This window comes from Gracilinanus agilis, chromosome 2 (assembly GCF_016433145.1).
Source record: "Gracilinanus agilis isolate LMUSP501 chromosome 2, AgileGrace, whole genome shotgun sequence".
Taxonomy (NCBI): Eukaryota; Metazoa; Chordata; class Mammalia; order Didelphimorphia; family Didelphidae; genus Gracilinanus; species Gracilinanus agilis.
Genome location: NC_058131.1, coordinates 276,009,952 through 276,029,270, shown reverse-complemented (window position 1 = coordinate 276,029,270; position 19,319 = coordinate 276,009,952). Strand labels below are relative to the sequence as shown.

Sequence of the window (19,319 nt, the reverse complement as noted above, 5' to 3'; positions counted from 1 at the left end):
CCTTCCTTCCTTCCTTCCTTCCTTCCTTCCTTCCTTCCTTCCTTCCTTCCTTCCTTCCTTCCTTCCTTCCTTCTCTTCCATCTTATTGCTTCTAAGGCAGTAGAGTAGTAAGGGCTAGGCAATGGACATTAAGTGACTTGCTCAGGAGTTGAGAATGACTTCAGGGTTGTTTGGAAATGCATGATTTTGCCCCTGGCAGAAATAAGGGAGTCTGAAACACATGTAGGTTTTAGGGGTGTGCATGTGGAAAGATAATGAATTCTGTTTTGGATGTGTTGAGTTTGAGATACCTAGGAGATATCCATGCCAACATGTAAAATTATGTAGTTTAGGGTCAGTTAGCAAACTAGGTACCCCACTGCCTCCCCAAGTCCACTCTGCCCCATGGAGCTAAGAATTTATTTTATAATTTCAAATAAAGTTTAATTGTATTTAAAAGTATAAAACCCATTCATTCTTGGCTAGGGCTAGGCAAAAACAGGCTATAGGCCAGATTTGGTTTTAAGCAGTAGTTTGCCAATCACTGGTTTGGACTAAGTGTAGGTTGGACAATGCTTCTTGGAGAATATAGGGCTTACATTGGGCTTTAGAGGAAGGGCAAGATTTGGAAAGACCTGGGGAAAAAGAAAGAGCATTCTCATTAAGGGTCATGGTTTGCATGAAATCACAGAGGAAAGAGTGAGCACGACGTGTGGAAACAGTGAAAGGCCTAAGCTGGAGGAAGTCGATGACACATGTTGATAAATGAGGAATCGTCTCACTTGAGCTGTTTGATTTGCCCATTGCCAGCTCACTTCAATAGGTCCCATAAGGAAATGGATGATAGGCAGTACAAAGGCCCAGGCGTCTGTTCCCTGTGACCACAGTGGGGCAGCTTGAGCCAAAAGCTTCCCCCCCCAACCCCACCCCCCCAAAAGGTTTCTACACCATCAGCCCGCGAGAAGCCTAAGCCAGTGGCCCAAAACCAGCGACAAGGGATGCCATGTTCCAGCCTGGAGCCACACAGTTCCTCTCACTGTGGTCCTGAACTCTGTTCTTGGGGCCTCCGTGACCTGTCAGGCAGATGAGGTTATCCTCAGAACCTCAGGCCTTTTTTCATCATGTCATGTACTGAATTTTGGGTCAGGAGCCCTAACTTAGAATCCCAGCTCTAATATTTGCTAGCTGGTCAGTCCTTTCATTACACAGAGCCTTATCTACGCAGTAGGGAGAGTAATAGACTGCCCACATCACAGGGCTTTTGGGAGGAAAGTGGTTTGTAACCCTGATGTGCCAAAGAAATGTCACTGATGTTGAGGATGGTGGCAGTGGTCCTGAGTTCTTCTGCTTCTCCCTGGGAGTCTGTGTGACCAGGAGCCCCAGCTGAGGGAAGAAAGGAGGGAACTTTCCAACCTTGAACCTTCCAAGAATTTCCCCACCTGGATGCCTTGTTCAGCCTGTGGGGAGTTTGTCCCCTGGACCATGACAGCTTATGATGTCATGGTCCATTACCTTTCATGATCTGGCATTAGGGATCGTTGCCATGAAATAGAAGGGAAAAAGGGCATCACCTGGCAGTCACTGCCATAAATCAGGATGGTTGTGGTTCCCGGTACTAACCAGTACATTTTGGGATTCACAATTACTTAAAAAAATGTATCCCTCAAGTCCAGTCCTGCTTCTTCCTTGGCAGGCCTCCCTGTGTGTGTGTTGTGACAGAGAGGTGAAAAGAGATACTATATCCTCATCAGTGTTAGAGTCTTGAAGTTAAGTTTTTAGCCACTAAATGAGGGAATCCAGTAGTTTCCTCTCACTCTTTGGCCCTTGGCAAATTCCAAGTATTCTCCTTTTAGTTCCTAATCACTAAAGTAGTATAAAGGCCTCATTACTTTAAGTATAGGGTGATAGTATTTCTCATGAATGGCATCTAAATGTATGACCATCCTATAAACTTGTACTTTTTCCCCAAAGGAAGGCCTTGTTAGGACGCTCTTGTATAGCCTGATGTGTGGAGATTGCTGACAGACCCTCTATGACATCCTAAATTCCAAAATTTTTAACATGATCATGTCAAGCTATAAAAAACAATGCATCCCCTTTGATCCAGTAAGACTGCTACTAGGTCTGTTTCTCAAGGAGTTTAAAAAAAAGGGGGTGGGGAGTGGAACACCTACCCATACAGAAATATTTATAGCAACTCTTTTTGTGGTGGCAAAGAATTAGAAATTAAGGGGATGTCCATCCATTGGGCAATGTCTGAACAAACTGTGGTTTATGTTGGTGATGGAAAACTATTGTGCTGTGAGAAATGATGAACAGGATGATTTCAGAAAGACTTACATGAACTGATGCAGAGTGAGATAAGCAGAACCGGGAGAACATTCTACACAGTAACTGCAATATTGTGGAATGATCAACTGTGATAGACTTAGGTACTCTGAGCAATGCAATGATCCAGGACAATTCTGAAAGACTTATGGCAAAGAATGCTATCCACCTCCAGAGAAAGAACTATTGGAGTCAGCATGCAGGTCAAAGTGTGTGATTTTTCATGTCAGTTTATTTGGGCTTTTGGTATTATTTTACTTTTTCTAACAAAAATGAACAATATGGAAATATGTTTTACATAATAATATATGTATAATCCAGATCAAATTGCTTACTAGTTCTAGTGGGGGGAAGGGAAGGGAGGGAGGGAGACAATTTGAATCATATAACTTCGTGAAATTTTGTTATTACATGTAATTGGCAAAATAAAATATCTTTAATAATAATTTTTAAGGGGGCAGCTGGGTAGCTCAGTGGATTGAGAGCCAGGCCTAGAGACAGGAGGTCCTAGGTTCAAATCCGGCCTCAGACACTTCCCAGCTGTGTGACCCTGGGCAAGTCACTTGACCCTCATTGCCTACCCTTACCACTCTTCCACCTATAAGTCAATACACAGAAGTTAAGGGTTTAGAATTAAAAAAATAATAATAATAATTTTTAAAAATGGTTTGCCATGAGAAATGTGAAGAAAAAGGACAAAATTAAAAGCTCCTGGAGGCAGCATGGTATGATGGAGTTATAATTAGACATTGACTCTTATGTCAAGATGTGGTTTCATATCCTACCTCCAATGCCTCTTGTCTCTCGGAGCTGAAGCAAATGACAACCTCATTGAGCTTGTTTCTTCGTTATGAAATGTAAGGGGCGGCCCAGATGGCTTCAGAGGTTCTTTCTAGCTCTTGCTGTAATGATTCTGCTGTCTGACCAGTAAAGGCCATCTGATTGCCAGGGGGAACAAGACCAAAGGGCAGCGAGTGCCAGCTTATCCTACCCACAAGTGCCAGCTTCTTCTAATCAGGAAGAACCCCAGCTGTGTTCCTTTCTCTGGGAGCATGCCAAATTCCTGGAGAAAGAACTTGAAATTTTGATTAACTCTCTTAAAACACTTCTTTGTGGATGTCATATGTTTCCTTGAAAACCTTCAGTGGCTACAGAATCAAGTTCAATTCAACAGAAATGATGTGCCTTCTATTTACAAAGTATTCTACGAGGTCCTGAGTTCAGTGTTTATATTCAAGTCCTTTTACAGTCTGTGCTTCTCTTTCTCTTACCTTGTCTTATCCTAGGATTTCTCACTACTCCTCTATAGATATATCCCTCCACTCTGGGCGGACAGATTTTTATGGCCCATGTGTGTTTTAGTGCACTCAACTGGATCAGCCTCTTCCATCGCAGCTTTTTCAGGAGCCTTGTGTCCCTTCAAGATCCAGCTCATGCAGTCTTCTTCCATCTCCCCAACCCACATTGTTTTTTCTTCTTTTGGCCCTCCCTGTCTGCACCATTCCTTTGGCCTTTATTATATGTATTATATTTACTATGTGTGTATGTGGGGGGATGGATGTCCTTTGTTTTTATATCACCTACATTTCCCAGCATATCTTTCCCCTTCTTCCCAGAGTCATCCCTTACAACAAAGAATGGAAAAGAAGGAAGAAATGGTTTAGCAAAATTAAATGTGTTGAAAAATTCTGACATTTTATACAGTATTTCCTGCCAGGATCCCCCTACTTCTGCAAAGAATTAGGGATGCCTTCTCACATTTCTTTTTTCGGGGCCACACTAGGTCATTATATAATTTTGCAGTATTCAGTTTTAATTGTTCTCTCATTCTTTCTTTTTATATTGTTGCAGATGTGGCATATATTGTTTTTCTTTGACTTTATATCAATTCCTATATCGTCCCATCTTTTTTCCGGTATTTTCATATTTTTTTCCAGCAATTTTCTTTCTATTTTTCTAGCAAATTTTCTATTACATTAATGTACCACAATTTGTCTAGCCATTCCCTGGTTGCTAGCAATGGAATGTATCCTATATTTGGCTCAGAGAATGGGTTTAAATCCTGATTCTGTTACTTCCTATGTGACTGTGCAAATTAATTATTTAACCTCTCTGGGCCTCAGTTTTTTAATTTACAAAGTGAAGGGGGTTAGACTAGATCTTTTCTAGCTCTAAGCCTATAATTCATTATTTAAAAAATAAAACCCTTAACTTTTGTATCAATTCTAAGACAGAAGAAGAACCAGGGCCAAGCAATGAGGCTTAAGTAACTTGCCCAGGCTCACACAGCTAAGAAGTATCTGAGGCTAGAATTGAACCCAAATCCTCTCAACTCCAGGCTTGGTGCTCCATCCACCATGCTACCCAGCTCCCCCTGAGCCTATAATTCTAATAGAAGTATCTACTTTTCTCCCCAATTTTTTGTTAACATAAAAAGAGCTATTATAATGGAGACTTTATTTTTGTCTTTGATACCTGTGAGGTATATAGCATTTACTTAATGGAGTCTTTGTTATCCTTTTATGTCCCCGTACATTAACAGGGGGAGGCACAGTATCTTAGTCATCTCTTCTTCCTGTACCCAGTACAGTAGGTGTTCAATCTTTATTCTCGCTTTGGTAATGGTGATGATTTAGAGCAACGATATCTTCTTCATCTCACCCACTGAGGTCATATTTGTGAAGTGCTTTGCACAGTGCCTGACTTAGACTAAGTACATGCTATATATTATTATTCACTTTAAGATAGTTGCACTAACTACATAAGATAAGGTCATGATAACTCTTGTTGATTTGGTTGATCAGTAGCAGGAAATATCTTTTTTTATTAAAAATTAAAAAAAAAATTTTCCCCCCTTAACATCTTAGATCCTGTAGATTGGTTTCGAGGCAGAAGAGCAGTAAGTGCTAGGCAGTGAGATTAAATGATTTGCTCAGGGTCACACAGGTAGGAATTATCTGAGGTCAGATTTGAACCCAGTATTTCTTGGCTCTCTATCCACTGAGCCACTTAGCTGTACCCCACCCACCAAATAAAAGGATCTTTAGGATTCTAAGGCAAAGAGTTCAGAGCTATTGGAAACCCCTGGGATTTTCTGCCCTTTTATTAATATGTTATAGTGGAGAGAGAATTGGGTTTAAAGGAACCTTTCAGTTTGAGGCTTGGTTCTGACCTTTCCTAACTATGTGACCCTTGGAAAATGACTTCACATTTTTATGATCTTTTTTAATTAGCTCTGTTTTTTAATTAGTCAAATGAGAATATTTGGGTTGTTGTAAGGAAAGAATCTACAAATCTTTAAAATGTTATTTAGGGAAAAAAAACTTTTAAAAATTAAAATAATGCTAGTTAGGAAAGTACAATCTCTTAATCCTATTAGTGTTGAAACATGGTTCAGGATTAAAAATGTGAGAGGTCATTTACTTGTAACAGACTATCAGAATCCTCATGTCTTGTAGATCATCAGAAGCCTCCTACTCAATGGCTATCATTTTCCATTTGTTTTCTTGTTAACACTGTCTTTGAGAGAACTTAGAATGTTATCTTCCTCCAGGAAGTTCACATGATAAGTGTTTTGTATATATATAAGAAGTGCTGGACATTGCAAGTACCAGATAACATCCTAAAAAATAAAACTGATTGTGGTCAAACACAAGGAAATAACTGGATACCATTGTAGGTGGAGATGTGCTGGGAAATGTTTAACAATTAGCTTTCCTAAAACACTTGATATTCTTTTAAGTTTAACCTGCATACTTGTATTTTCTCCTTTACTTTCCCAAGTCTAGACAGTAAAAAAAAACAAAAACCAAACAGTAAGCTACAAACATAATTTGTAGCATATTCTGATGTCTAAGATATAAATACTCACACGGAAATTTTAACAATTGATTCCTAAGCTAGCCTGAAACTCACACTTCTAATGTGGGAATCACTTTTTGAGTCAGCTTCAGTGGATGGTCTGACTTGTAACAGCAAATGGTGAATTCAAGTTCAGATTAGATGAAATAATAAAAATGAGACAATATGGCATGCAGATGAAAGCAGTCTTAAACTGACCTGTTTTTAAAGCCCCTTGATGCAAACAGTTGGGAAATGAATAAAAGAACAGATATAGACACAGTCCATTACCATTTCCTAAGGAAGTTTAGCCATGGTAAATCAGTAACAATGAAACCAAAAGAGCCAAAAAATCACCTGGGCCAGCAAGAGAGTGAATTTCTTTGTCAGAACTTTATGGCAGCAAGACCAAGGTGGGAAGAAGGGTGCTGTAATGGTTTTGAGTACAACATTGTTAATAAGATCTTTATGGAGCATGATGGTAGAAGACTATGAGCATTGTTAACCATAAAACAAGTAGAGACAGTGGAGACAAAAACAAGTTTAAAGCAAACTTGGTGAGAGATCTAAACATACAGAATTCTCATGAGGACACTTAAGGATGAAACTGAGTAGAGGATAATAAATAGGTGAAAAATGGAAAAGATCAGTAATAAGCTCTTTTCCCCATTGGTTATAGTTGGATGATCCCATTTAGACTCTTTTAATAGCACAGCTGTGCTATATAAGAAAGAAGAAATGATGTTGAAGAAAATAAAAATGGGAAAAATAACTGGAGTAGGTCCCATATATATAGGAGATATGTATTACAAGTGACAGTTTTACAAGTGGACCTTGAGGGATTGATTTTCGAAGTATATGGAAAATGGGAGAGTATCAAAATCTTTGAAAAAATCTGGGGTCTTTTTCGATAATATTTTATTTTTCCACAATTATATATAACAATAAATTTAAAAATTTTTTTGGTTAAATTTTGAGCCCCTGATTCTTATTGAGACAGTAATCAATCTGATACGGATTTTACATGTGCAATCATGTAAAACATTTTTCCATCTTTTATGGAAGAAAACTAGAATAAAATAATGAAAAAAAGTGAAATCTAGTATATTTTGGTCTGGATGCAGACTCCTTTAAGTTTTTTTTTTCCTGGAAGCAGATAGCATTTTTCATCCTGAGTCCTTTGAGATTGTGTTGGATCATTATATTTGTGAGAATAGCTGAGTTATTCATAGCTGTTCTTTATACGTCTTTGTTGTTACTGTTTGCAGTGTTCTTGTACTGCTCACTTCACTCTATCAGTTTGTGTAAGTCTTTCCAAGTTTTTCTGAAACCTGAGGTCTTATTGAAAAAAAAAATCAGAATAATATACATACACACAGCTAGTATATCCTTGATGAAGGTTTGAGAAGTTTGAGGTAGGATTTTACAAATTATGTACTACCTCAGATCATGTCTTTATAACCACAAAAACACACATATACCTCCCTCAGCTAAAAGTAATAGCAAGTAAAAGATGCTATTGTTACTGTTTAATCCTTTTTTTAAAAATCACAACAACCTATTTGATTTGCTAGAGCAAAACATTGCTTTCCTCTAACAACCTGTTTCCCCACACACAAGAGTCCCTGAAAAAGGTAACAACTGAGGTAACTCATGTTTCTCATTATTAGTATCAACTCTAGGTGATATCCAGTAGTCTAAACTGGAGAGGAGACTTCTGGGAACTTCTATTTGCAAATGACACTGTAGTGATTATATTAAGCCCTGTAACGTTTCACAATGAGATCCATAATCATTTGAAAGAGTTTAGGTAACTATTCACATGGGAAAAACCAAGTGAAATGCATTTGGATTAACATTCTCTAGAATTGATCTCTTGGTACATATGTCCTCTTCTACATTTGAGTTTTACTCAGGATTGAACATGAAGAAGATAGGAAGGATTGTCTTTGGGAAATTGTCCAACTTTTTTATTTAAAAAAAATTCTTATTGGTATCTTTAGCTTTTACATAATTTATGTTTCCTAGTGTAATGATCTTCTTTTTCCCTGAAGCCATCTCTTATAACAAATAATAAAAGTGAGGGGAAAAAAAGAGTTCAGTAAAACTAACCATCGATTGAAAAAGTCTGACCTGATATTCAGTGTCCCCTACTTTATGTAGCACTTTTAATGACCCAAAGCATCAACTTGAAGCAAAAGTTCATCCTTTAAAATATAATACTAATAACAGTATTCTTGACAAAAGATGAGAGTAGTTACTGTTGGTGGGGTTGTGGGAAGATAGGCACATTAGTGTATTGTTGGTGGAGTTATAATCAATACAACTATTTTGAAATAATGTAAATATAAAATGACTAAAAATGTCCATACCTTTGACCAAAGTCTCCATTACTAGGCTTACAACCCAAGCATGTCTTGTCTTTAGAAATACTATTTGTTATATGGGATGACTCTGTGTTAGGAGAAAAGATACGAGGAGAAATCTCATAATTATAAAAACAAACAAAAGGCAACAGTTATTCTGAGAAAAGGAACAGTATTCTTTTGGCAGGGAGTTATGACAACAAATCATGAAATGTTACAGCCCCCGAAGGACTCAAGTTGAAGGTCACCTAGACCTAGAAAGTAAAGGAGAGGAAGATGGTGGGTGGGTGTAGGATCTAACACAGTAGAGAACTGCGTAAGAGAAGTCCCATCAAGTGTGTCAGCAGAGAGACTTATGACCATAAAAGAAAGTGGCTCCTTATGTGGCAAGAGTAAATGTTCCCTAATGGATGGTCCATCTAATCCTTTGGCCTTTACAATGCCAAGAAACCGCTCAGAAATTCCCTGAAATGTTGGGGGGATCTCCTTTGGGAGGATTAGTGGTGGACTTACCATGAATTGTGTGGGGCAAGAGGGTGTAAATGGGATAAAAGCTTGTCTTTGGAAGGAGAACTCACGTTGATGAAGTCTCAGCCTGGCTCAAGGATAGAAAGCCCAACAGGGTGGAGATTAAACTAAATTCCCACCACCATGAGGATGTCTGTTCAAAACTATTTCCTAATGTCAAAAGGAAGTGGAAGTGGATGGGTCTTGAAGAGTTAGTTGGAATTAGGTTCTGAATGCACCCATTACTCATTCACAGTAGAGGAAAACCTGTGTCTTCTGTTTTATTTCCTTCACACTGGTTGCTTTCTACAGGATTAAATATACACACCTCAAAGAAACTCAAGTCTAATTAATAAAATCCACTGTATCTTGTTCCAATTCCATTAGAAATACAGTGCTCTTGAGAAAAAAATTACAAACAGTTAAATAAATACCTGATTCCTGTCAAGGAAATACCTTTCCTTCATCTCCTTTTGTATTTATATGTCATGAATGTGCAGTAAAAACCCTCTTACCAAGCTATCCAGCCTGAATAGGAGAACAAAACAACTGTAAAACATCTCCCGATGGTGAGGGAGAATTATGTTGGGAAGAGCCATAGAATCAATACAGACAGAGGGACAAGAGTGTGTTAGACTTGTCCAGTCAATGAAAATTCATCTTCAAAGTATCTGCTCTCGTAAATAGCTGATGGGGACTTTATATTTACAGAGAGCAATGTCTGCTTCCCGCCTGATCGGGGAGTTAATATAGGCATGCTTGGCAGTTAGTAGTATTTTCTGTGGCTGGCAGGCCCTGAAGTCAACAAGCTTGCTGTTTAAGAGGAATTATGTCCTGCATGACAAACGGCTGCCCTCTGGAGCACTGTGCGCAGTGCCTTCAGCCTGGAGCATGGCGTTGGTTCCTGAAGGGAAATAAAAACAAGTGGGAATTTTGTCCAGATGTGAGGCATCATCCCCCCACTCAAGAGTTGCCCTGCTGATAAATTTAGGTAAAATGCTGATGCTGATATGCACTCCCAAAGCTCTTTTATTGATTTTGAAATGAAGACGTCCCCTCCCCCATATCCTTCCCCCATATAAATCATTTCCTGAACGTCTCGTCTCGTTGGTGGTTTATGCTGTTGCTTACTGCCTTAGTCTTTGCCACCCAACCACGTACACTTTGTCTTCCCCTAAATATTAGCCAGTCAGGCTCCAGGAACAGGGTTGGTAGTCCCTCGAGCTTTGATTGGGCAGGGGAAAATTTCCTAAGTGTTGGCCCTGCTTGATGCAATTCCAGGGCTTGTGGAAGCTTTTGGATCCTCCTGGGTGTGTGTGTGTGTGTGTGTGTGTGTGTGTGTGTGTGTGTGTGTCTAGACACATGTAGGCACCCCTCATGCCCATACCTACCTAGAGCCCAGCTGGCTACCCTTCTGAGTGGGTTGGCTGTTAAGCAGACTGGATCCCCTTCTTCTTCTTCTTCTTCTTTTTTTTTTAAACCCTTAACTTCTGTGTATTAGTTCCTTGGTGGAAGAGTGGAAAGGGTAGGCAATGGGGGTCAAGTGACTTGCCCAAGGTCACACAGCTGGGAAGTGTCTGAGGCCAGATTTGAACCTAGGACCTCCCGTCTCTAGGCCTGGCTCTCAATCCACTGAGCTACCCAGCTGCCCCCTGGATCCCCTTCTAAAGCAGAGTATCTCTTGATTGTGCAAGAGATATCTCTGTTGAGAGAGGCAGCAGCTGCCTGGGCTAGATAGGAGCCGGGGACGTGTTCTTATGTGGCTGGGACTTGGTTTTAGGCCTGGTGATTTATTTAAGGAAGTTTTATTTCAAGGAGGCTGGAATTTAGGCAGCTTGATCCTTCTCTTCTGCCTTTGGAAGCAGTCAGAAGTCCTTCAAGCCGCATCACAAATGAAATATTCCTTCTGGAAAGTTCAGTGGAGCTGGGAGGGCACAAAGAAAGAGAAAGACAGTTTGGACAGACTTCCCAGTGGTAGAGTTGCCTCTCCCTAGAGGGACCTCTTGGTTTAAAAGGGATGCTTTAGAGTCTCCCCACCCACCAGAGATGATCCTGTTCTCCCTAATGCACTGCACTAAGAGCTGTTTTTGCTAGTATTTCTGGTAGAAGCATTGGGGATGCATTTGATGGCAAAGGGAAAAAAAAGCCTTAGTTAAAAAAAAAATACAACAGTTGGCTGTATATCCTGACCCTCTTACCTTCCTGTGAAGAGCATCGCTTGAAAATCATCAAGTGTGGCTGGAAGGGGAAATCTCTGTTTCCGAACTGTTTCAGGTCCTTCCTTCCTCTCTCCTCCAGGAAACCTTCTCCAAGTGACCCCACCCACCTGCTATGGCCTCCGCTTCCCAGAGAAGCCCACTCTGGCCTCCCACACTCAGTGTTTCCTTTGTAGCTCATTTTCTAGGCTGTATTTTTTGCCATGTATGTGTTCTCAGAGAGGGCGTGTGTTTGCTATAATAGAATACAAGCTTCTTTAGGGGAGGAACCATGCCTTTGGAGTGCTAGACTGGGAGTAATAGAGGCAGTTTGGTCCTAGAGTTAGAGGTCATGGGTTCAAATCTCATCTTTAATACTTACTATATGAGTGGTCTGAGACAAGCCATTTAGTCTCTCCAGGTCTCAGTTTCCTCTTTTGAAAAATGAGAGGTCTGGCCTGGATGGCCTCTGAGGTTTCTTGTAGCTTCTTCCTCAATGATCCTTTGAGGTGAGTTCCAGCCTGGTTCTTCCCTTTATTTAGCTGTTTGACATTAGGTAAATTATTAATGTTTTTAGAGCCACCATTTTCCCTTCTGTAAAATGGAAGCATTGTACCAAATCCCTAAGGTCCCTCGCTGTTCTGACATATACTATTTTTTTTTAAAACTCATATCTTCTGTCTTAGAATCGATACTGAGTATCCAAGGCAGATACCAGGTGGTAAGGCAGAAGAATGGTAAGAGCTAGGTCATTGGGTCACACAACTAGGACATGTCCGAGGACAGATTTGAAGCCAGGACTTCCCATCTCCAGGGTTCTCTCCCTACTGAACCACCCAGTTTCCCCCTGATGTATACTATTGCTTCTGTATCCTCCTCTGCTTAGGTGCTAAGCCCATTTGAGTAAGGCCTGATCCTCTTCTCCCATTCTCTCCCATGTATTTTTTTTTTTTTACCTACATGGATAACTATTTTTGCTAGCATTTATGGTAGAGATATGAGGGACGGTATCCTTCGAAAGGTACCCATAGCAAGGTGTTTGGCTAATCAAGGCCAAGGAAGATGTACCGAAGAGGGAGTCGGGAAACATCCCAGAGGACAAAAATCAGGGGCATGGGATGGATGAACAGGAATCCAGATGTCGGCCTAGAGTAGTGCTTGCCTCCTGTTTAAAGATCTCCCTGCCTGAGCTTCCTCTATTACTTTCACAGGGGAGAGGAGGGTTTCCCCTGGATTTCAAAGCTGCTTTTGACACTTCTCATTTAGTTCCCAGGGTTCCCCAGAGAAGCCAGGTTATAAATTACAGAAACCCCTAAGGATGGCTCTCAGATGCTGAAGAGCTCTCCGGAGGGAGAATGCTACAGGAGGCTGGCTGTTCCATTAGAAGCCAAGAAGGCCTTGACTTTCTTTTATTTCCCTCCCAGTTTATGGGGGAAGAGAACAGTAAACGAAGGAAATACCATCTGAAGCTATTTTCATGCTCCTGTTGGTGGTCTTGGGACAGCTGGAGCTCTGCAGACTAGGAATTCTCCTTCCCGAGCCTTGCAAACTCTCCTTCAGGAGCCCCCTTTGGGAAATTGGGGTCTCTGTTTTTTTCCTCCCGGCGAGGCTTCTATAACGATGACGGTGCCGGCCCGCTGGAGCAACGCTTCCCGGCCTTCACCGAGCCGTCCATGCTCTTTGGCCGAGTCTCTTGTAAGCGAGGGCGCAGGCTGGCGTGATGCTCTCCCAGGGTCGGGGGAATGAGTTCTAGCTCAGGTTAGAGTTTATCTCTGGCTGGGGTGACGGCTCATGCTGCGACTAGTTAGAGCTCCGGCTGTGGCTTGGATTAGGGTTTTAGTTGGTGGCTGGGATTAGGGTTGATTCTATGGTTGCAATCAGGGCTTAAATCTGCGGTGGGGATCAGGGCTCAGTCTGTGGCGAGGCTGAGTGTGCGGCTTGGACTAGGGTTCAAGTTCTTTTGAGGTTCAAGTTTAGTCTCTGGCTGGATTTACTGCTCACTCTTGTCCAAGATTAAGGCTCAACCTGTGGTGAGTTAGGACTTTCTCTAGTGTGCGCCGCAGAACAAAACTAACTGACCTTTTGGGGTTCTGATTCTATATTGTCCTGTACCCTGAGCTCCCCAGTGCAGACTGCTCTCCGCTGCATGATGGCCAGTGTCCACCGTGTCTGCCTTGTACTAGCCTTGGATTCTTGAGCCCACCATTCTGCCCCCCAGCTCCCTGCAGATGGGAGGCCTCTGGCCCCAGGGCATCATGCTGAGCCCTCCAAGGACTCCCACTTGAGCTTTATTCCTCCCCCTGCGCCTGCTTCCTCAACTTTTCCTTTGCAGCTTGGCCAGTTTTGCGGGAGGCAAGGCATGGCAACCCCCCATCCCCTTTGCTCAGAGGGAGAAAGCTAATGAAGTTTCATATTTATAGACGCCTCTGCCCCAAGGCTTCCAGGCGCCAGCAGAATATACTCACACATGACTAAATCAGAAAGGTGATTGAGCTTCCAGAATATAAATCCCTCCTCTCCCTCCCTTCTCCCCCCTTCCTCAGATTCTATAAATAAAATGATAATATTTATAATGATGCTACTCAGGGCTTATGGGGCACTTCACAGCTTCAAAAGGCTTTACAAAACATTAGCTAATTAATTTTTGCAGCATGGGAGGGAGGCAGGTGCAGTTATCCTCAATTCACCCACCTATTCCCGCTGGCCTCCTGAAGAGACCCCCAAGCCTTGGAGGAGTCTGGAACCTAGATGAGGATCCCCTCATGGGCTTTTCTGATCTAGGGAAGGGATTCTTACCTCAAACCGATGTCCTCAAAATAGTCCTGAGCTGGGAGTAAGGAAATCTGGCCTCTGGTCCTGGCTCTGCCTCTCATCATTTGTGTGGCTTGGAGCAGATCTTTTCTCTTCTCTGAGCCTAGCCTCAGTTTCCTCTTCTGTAAAATAAAGGGGTTGGAACAAGATGACTTCTATGGCCCCTTCTGACTGAGACATGCTATGATTCTTCCCTAGAGTCCCTGCCTCGGCCAGGCACATCCTCTTCGCTGGCCCCTCAGGGGCTGAGAGCTAAGCAGACCAGTGTCAGGGACCAGGGTCCCAGCCATTTCTCCCGCCTGTGTTTTGAATGAAATGTTGCCAGGATCAGCCCCCAAGGGGCCCATTCCATTCTAGTCTGACGCCAGGGTCATTCCCAGTGGATGGGAGTTATTTACAGACTTGTACCATATGACTCTTGGAGAGACCAGCAAAAGAAATTTGTCCTGAGCTCAGCCGAATGGCTAGAGAGCCAGCTTGGAGTTGGGAAACCTGGTGGTAGGCAATTAAGGGTCCTTGCTCTATTTAAAATCTTTGGGTTCTTTGCCACCTGCATTCTGACTCATGGCTTCTCCACAGGTCCAGCTGCATTCCCATGAGGATTTCAGAGAATAGCTAGACTCGCTTGAAAGTTTCTGCCAAGGCCACCTTGGCCCACGGAATCCATGCTGTAGAGCCTTCTTTCTGGCTCCAGCCTTGTCCTTTGTTCCATGGCTTTTTCCTAAGTTTGTCTTTCTTTCTACCTACCACCATCATGGATTTCTATAAACAAATTCATTTGACTTTTTGCTCTGTTCAGAAGAATGGTTTTTGGTTTTTAAAGGGAAGCTTCTATCAATCAATTGATCACTCAATAAACATATTAAGCACCTCCTATGCACCAGGCACTATGCTAAGAGCCAGGATCCATAAATTGGTAAAAGTCAGTACTTAATTTCCAGGTGGTTACAATCTAATGGGAGAGAAGGGGCAGCTGGGTGGGTCAGTGGAAGGAGAGCCAGGCCTAGAGATGGGAGGTTTCAAATCTGGCCTCAGACACTTTTTAGCTGTGTGACCCTGGGCAAGTCACTTAATCCCCATTGTCTAACTCTTAGTGCTCTTCTGTCTTGGAACCAATATGTAGTATTGATTCTAAGGTGGAAGGTAAGGGTTTTTAAAAACAAACAAACAAAAAAACCCAATTTAATGGGAGAGAATATGCAAACAAATCTATGCAAAGAAAGCTACATACCAGATAAATAGGAAATAATGAGCAGAAGGTAATTAAGAGGGGATGAAAAAGGCCTCCTTTAAAAGATGAGTTACTTCTGTCCATTGCCTTATATCCTAAATGTGGCAAGTGTGGGTATCATCCATTTGGCTCAGTTTATTGAGCATTTATTAAGCATTTACTATGTGCCAGGCATTGTGCTAGGTATGGAGATACAAAGCAAAAAAGAAATCATGCCTGCCCTCAAAAAGCTAATGCCCTACTGGCAGGGAGGGAAGAATACAGTATGTGCAGAATTAAGTAAATATAAAAAAAGATAAATACCAAATAAACTTGCTGGAGGCTCTAATAACCAAATAGAGTCAGGAAATGCCTCTTAGAGGAAATGTCCTATGAGTTTGAGCCCTGGAGAGAGCTAGGGCTTCCAAGAGGCAGAGGTGAGGAGGGAGGACTTTCTGGTTATATGAGGGAACCTATATAATAAATGGAGATTGAGTCTTATATGGGAGGGTATAAATCAGCCTGGAAAGAGAAGCTTGAATCAGATTGGGAAGGACTTCCACTTCCATTCCAGAGTTTGTATTTTAACCAGAGGTTCGGAAGCAGGGGAGTGAGGCGGTCAGACTCTGATTTCAGGTAGACATCCTGCTCACTCAGAGACAAGGCCAGTTGGTGGCACATTTGGGGAAGTTGGAGTCTTTTCTCTCACACTCTCTATCCAAGCCTTTACCTCCCACTTGGTGCTGCTTCTGTTGTTGTTCCATTGTTGCAGTTGTGTCTGATTCTTTGTGACCCCCCTCTGGGGTTTTCTTGGCAAAGATACTGGAGTGGTTTGCCATATCCTCCTCTAGCTCTTTTGACAGATGAGGAAACTGAGGCAAACAGGGCGAAGTGATGTGCCCAGGGTCCCACAGCTAGTAAATATTTGAGGCCAGATGAAGTCAGGAAGATTTATCTTCCTGACATCAGGGCTGGTCCTCTATCCACTGTGCCATTTTCTGCTGCCTTCCTACCTGTTCTATTCCTTCCCATTAATACAAGGCTGCCCAGATCCTGACTTGGTGGCAGCTTTCAAGAAGAGTAGATTTATCTACTCATCCTCTCTGAGGTCTGTGGTTTTATAGAATGGAGTAATGGATTATCTTTGGGGTATTTTCATCTTGAATGATAGAAGGAGTTATGGTATGGTCTATATGGTATCCTGTGGGATGAGGAAATTAAATGATGAGATGGTCTATAATCTATATGGTATCCTTTGGGATGAGGAAACCCAAGGTTGGAGTAATTAAGAGACATGCTGGGGCAAGCCAAAAGCCAACAGATTTGGTTTCTAATCCCAGGTCTGCCACTTACTAAATGGGTAAAACCTTTAGCTCTCCTAGCCTTGATTTCCCCAGGTGTAAAAGGGTATTGTTGTTGTAAAGTCATTTTCAGTTGTGTCTGACTCTTTGTGATCACATTTGGGATCTCCTTGGCAGAAATACTCAAGTGATTTGCGATTCTCTTCTCTAACTTATTTTATAGATGAGGAAACCGAGGCAAACAGGATTTAGTGACTTGCCTAGGATCACATAGCTAGTAAGTACCTGAGGCTGGATTTGAACTCAGGAAAATGAGTCTTCCTGACACTAGGCTTGGACACTATGTATCACACCACCTAATTGCTCCAAGAGGATATTAATATTTGTGCAATAGTGACCATATCAATATCCTCTTATATTTGCACTCCTTCCCTTATAAGGTTGTTGCAAGGGAGAATGTTCAGAAATCATGAAGTACAAATGAAATGTGTCCTCTTATTCACAGTGGGCAGTGTTTTATCTTGCGCAGATTAATCATGAATGATACAGGCTCAAATCTGGCCTCAGATACTTCTTGTACGCAAGGTTCTATGCTCGGGGTTACAAAGATGAATCCAACCATCCCTGCCTCCAAGGAGCTGACAGTCATCCTGCTGATGACAATTTCCCACATCGTTCTCGTCTTGTTTTTTGCAGTTTCCAAAGAAGGACGTGAAGGGATGTTCAGTGCACCCTGCTAGGCTCCTGGTGCTCAGTTTTTACTGAGGCTCATGCTGTATCCCCAGGCCTCAGGGAAGGGTTATCAAGAAGCTGACTGATCACCCCTGGGCCCGTCCCCAAGATTTGTTCCACCCCGAGGTTCTCTCGGCCAACACGTGAGATGTCTTGGAGACTACAAATGTGGTTAGTAGCAGCAGGAGCAGGAGGGAAGGAGCAACAAGTTTAGAAAGTCTCTGAACAAAAGCTTGCACAGTATTCACAGAACTCTGGGACGACCACCCTGAGGCAGCCATTAAAAAATCTCTTCCTTGTCAGAAAGGAAGAATACTGATAGATGTCCTAAGATTTCATGACAAACAGGCTTAAACATTTACCCACATTCTCTCTGAACAAAGAAATGCCCCTTTATAGAGCAATAATAAAGGCTGAAAATAGATACACATCGCTGAATTTATTGAATATAACTGATATGTTGAAAGTCCAGAAATGGAACCAAAAAGACCCTACCTGGACAGCAGTCACATAAGCTCAGACAATAAAGTGATAAAGAATTGTGTCCTCTTATTCACAGTGGTCAGTGTCTTATCTCTTGCCACTCAATCTTGAAGATATAGGAAGTCCTGGGTTCAAATCCGGTCTCAGATATTTCCTAACTGTGTGACCCTGGGCAAGTCACTTTACCCCCATTGCCTAGCCCTTATTGCTCTTCTGCCTTGGAACCAATACACAGTACTGATTCTGACAGCTGGTTGTGTAGTGGTTCTGGAGTCAGGAAGATACAAGTTCAAATCCAGCCCCAGATACTTCCTCACCCTATGACTGAGCAAGTTACTTAACTTTGGTTTGCTTCAGTTTCCTCATCTGTAAAATGAGGATAATGATTGTATCACCTTCCCAGTGTTGTTGTGAGGATCCACTGAGATAAAGGTAAAAGGTTGAGATTTTATAAAAGCTGCTTGCATTTAGTAGTCTCTCTCTGTCTCTCTCTCTCTCTCTGTCTCTCTCTCTCTCTCTGTCTCTCTCTGTCTCTCTCTCTCTCTCTGTTTCTCTCTGTCTCTGTCTCTCTGTCTGTCTCTCTGTCTGTCTGTCTGTCTCTCTCTCTCTTTCTCTTTATCTCTCTGTCTCTCTCTCAAATGTGTCCCTTCTCTTTCCCATTTTGCTGACAGCAGAAGGATCAATGCAAGATGAACAAAAATAAAGGGGTTCCTTCATTCCTCTCCAGGCTGTTCTCCTGGCTCTCTCAGGCACTTTCTCTATCATGCAGGAAGCTTACCCCACACCCACAGCACTTCTCAGCCCCTTAGCCTCTCCCTGTGATTGTCTGGTTCCTCCAGGACCTTTGTTCCAAGGTGGAGGCCTAGGCGGGCCATGCCTTCATTGCTTTGTACTCCCAGATTTCCTCTGGTCTGCCTCTGAGCTGCTACTTCAATCTCCTTTCCCTTCTGTGACTTCCTTTTATTTTGTATTCTTCCTTTAAGGAATGTCAGCCCTTTACTTTCTATCTTAGTATCAACACTGTGTATTGGTTTAAGGCAGAAGAGTGGTAAGGGCTAGGCAATGGGGGTTAAGTGACTTGCCCAGGGTCACACAGCTAGGAAGTGTCTAAGGCTATATTTGAATCTAGGACTTCTTGTTTCCAGTTCTGACTGTCAATCCACTGAGCCACCTAGTGGACTTCAAACATTTTTAATAGATGGCTGCCATACTGAATATTCAGAACCTCCAAACTACATTAAATGAATAGCATTCAAAATGTAGAGACCTCTTGGAAGAATTCAAAACCATATAGGAACAAGAAATAAATATGTAGCTTTACTAATTCCACTGGGGTTGGCTGAAGAAGTTTTTACTTTAAGAGAACAAGCCTTCATCCCAGTCCTTTCATTTAATTATCTTATCTATCTCCTAAAGGGTGGCAAATACTAAGTATAAAAGAATAATAGCAGAGTAGCTCTTTGTATTCCTTTCTTCTTCCCTCTCTCCCTCCCTCCCTCCCTCCCTCCCTCCTTCTCTCTCTCTTTCTCTCCTTCCTTCCTTCCTTCCTTCCTTCCTTCCTTCCTTC

General features: G+C 42.1%; 1 protein-coding gene across 1 annotated transcript in view; it reads left to right on the top strand.

Moving 5' to 3' along the window:
- Positions 1-19,319, top strand: part of RXRA (retinoid X receptor alpha) — a 165,530-nt gene that overhangs the window by 100,714 nt on the left and 45,497 nt on the right. The window lies entirely within an intron of this gene.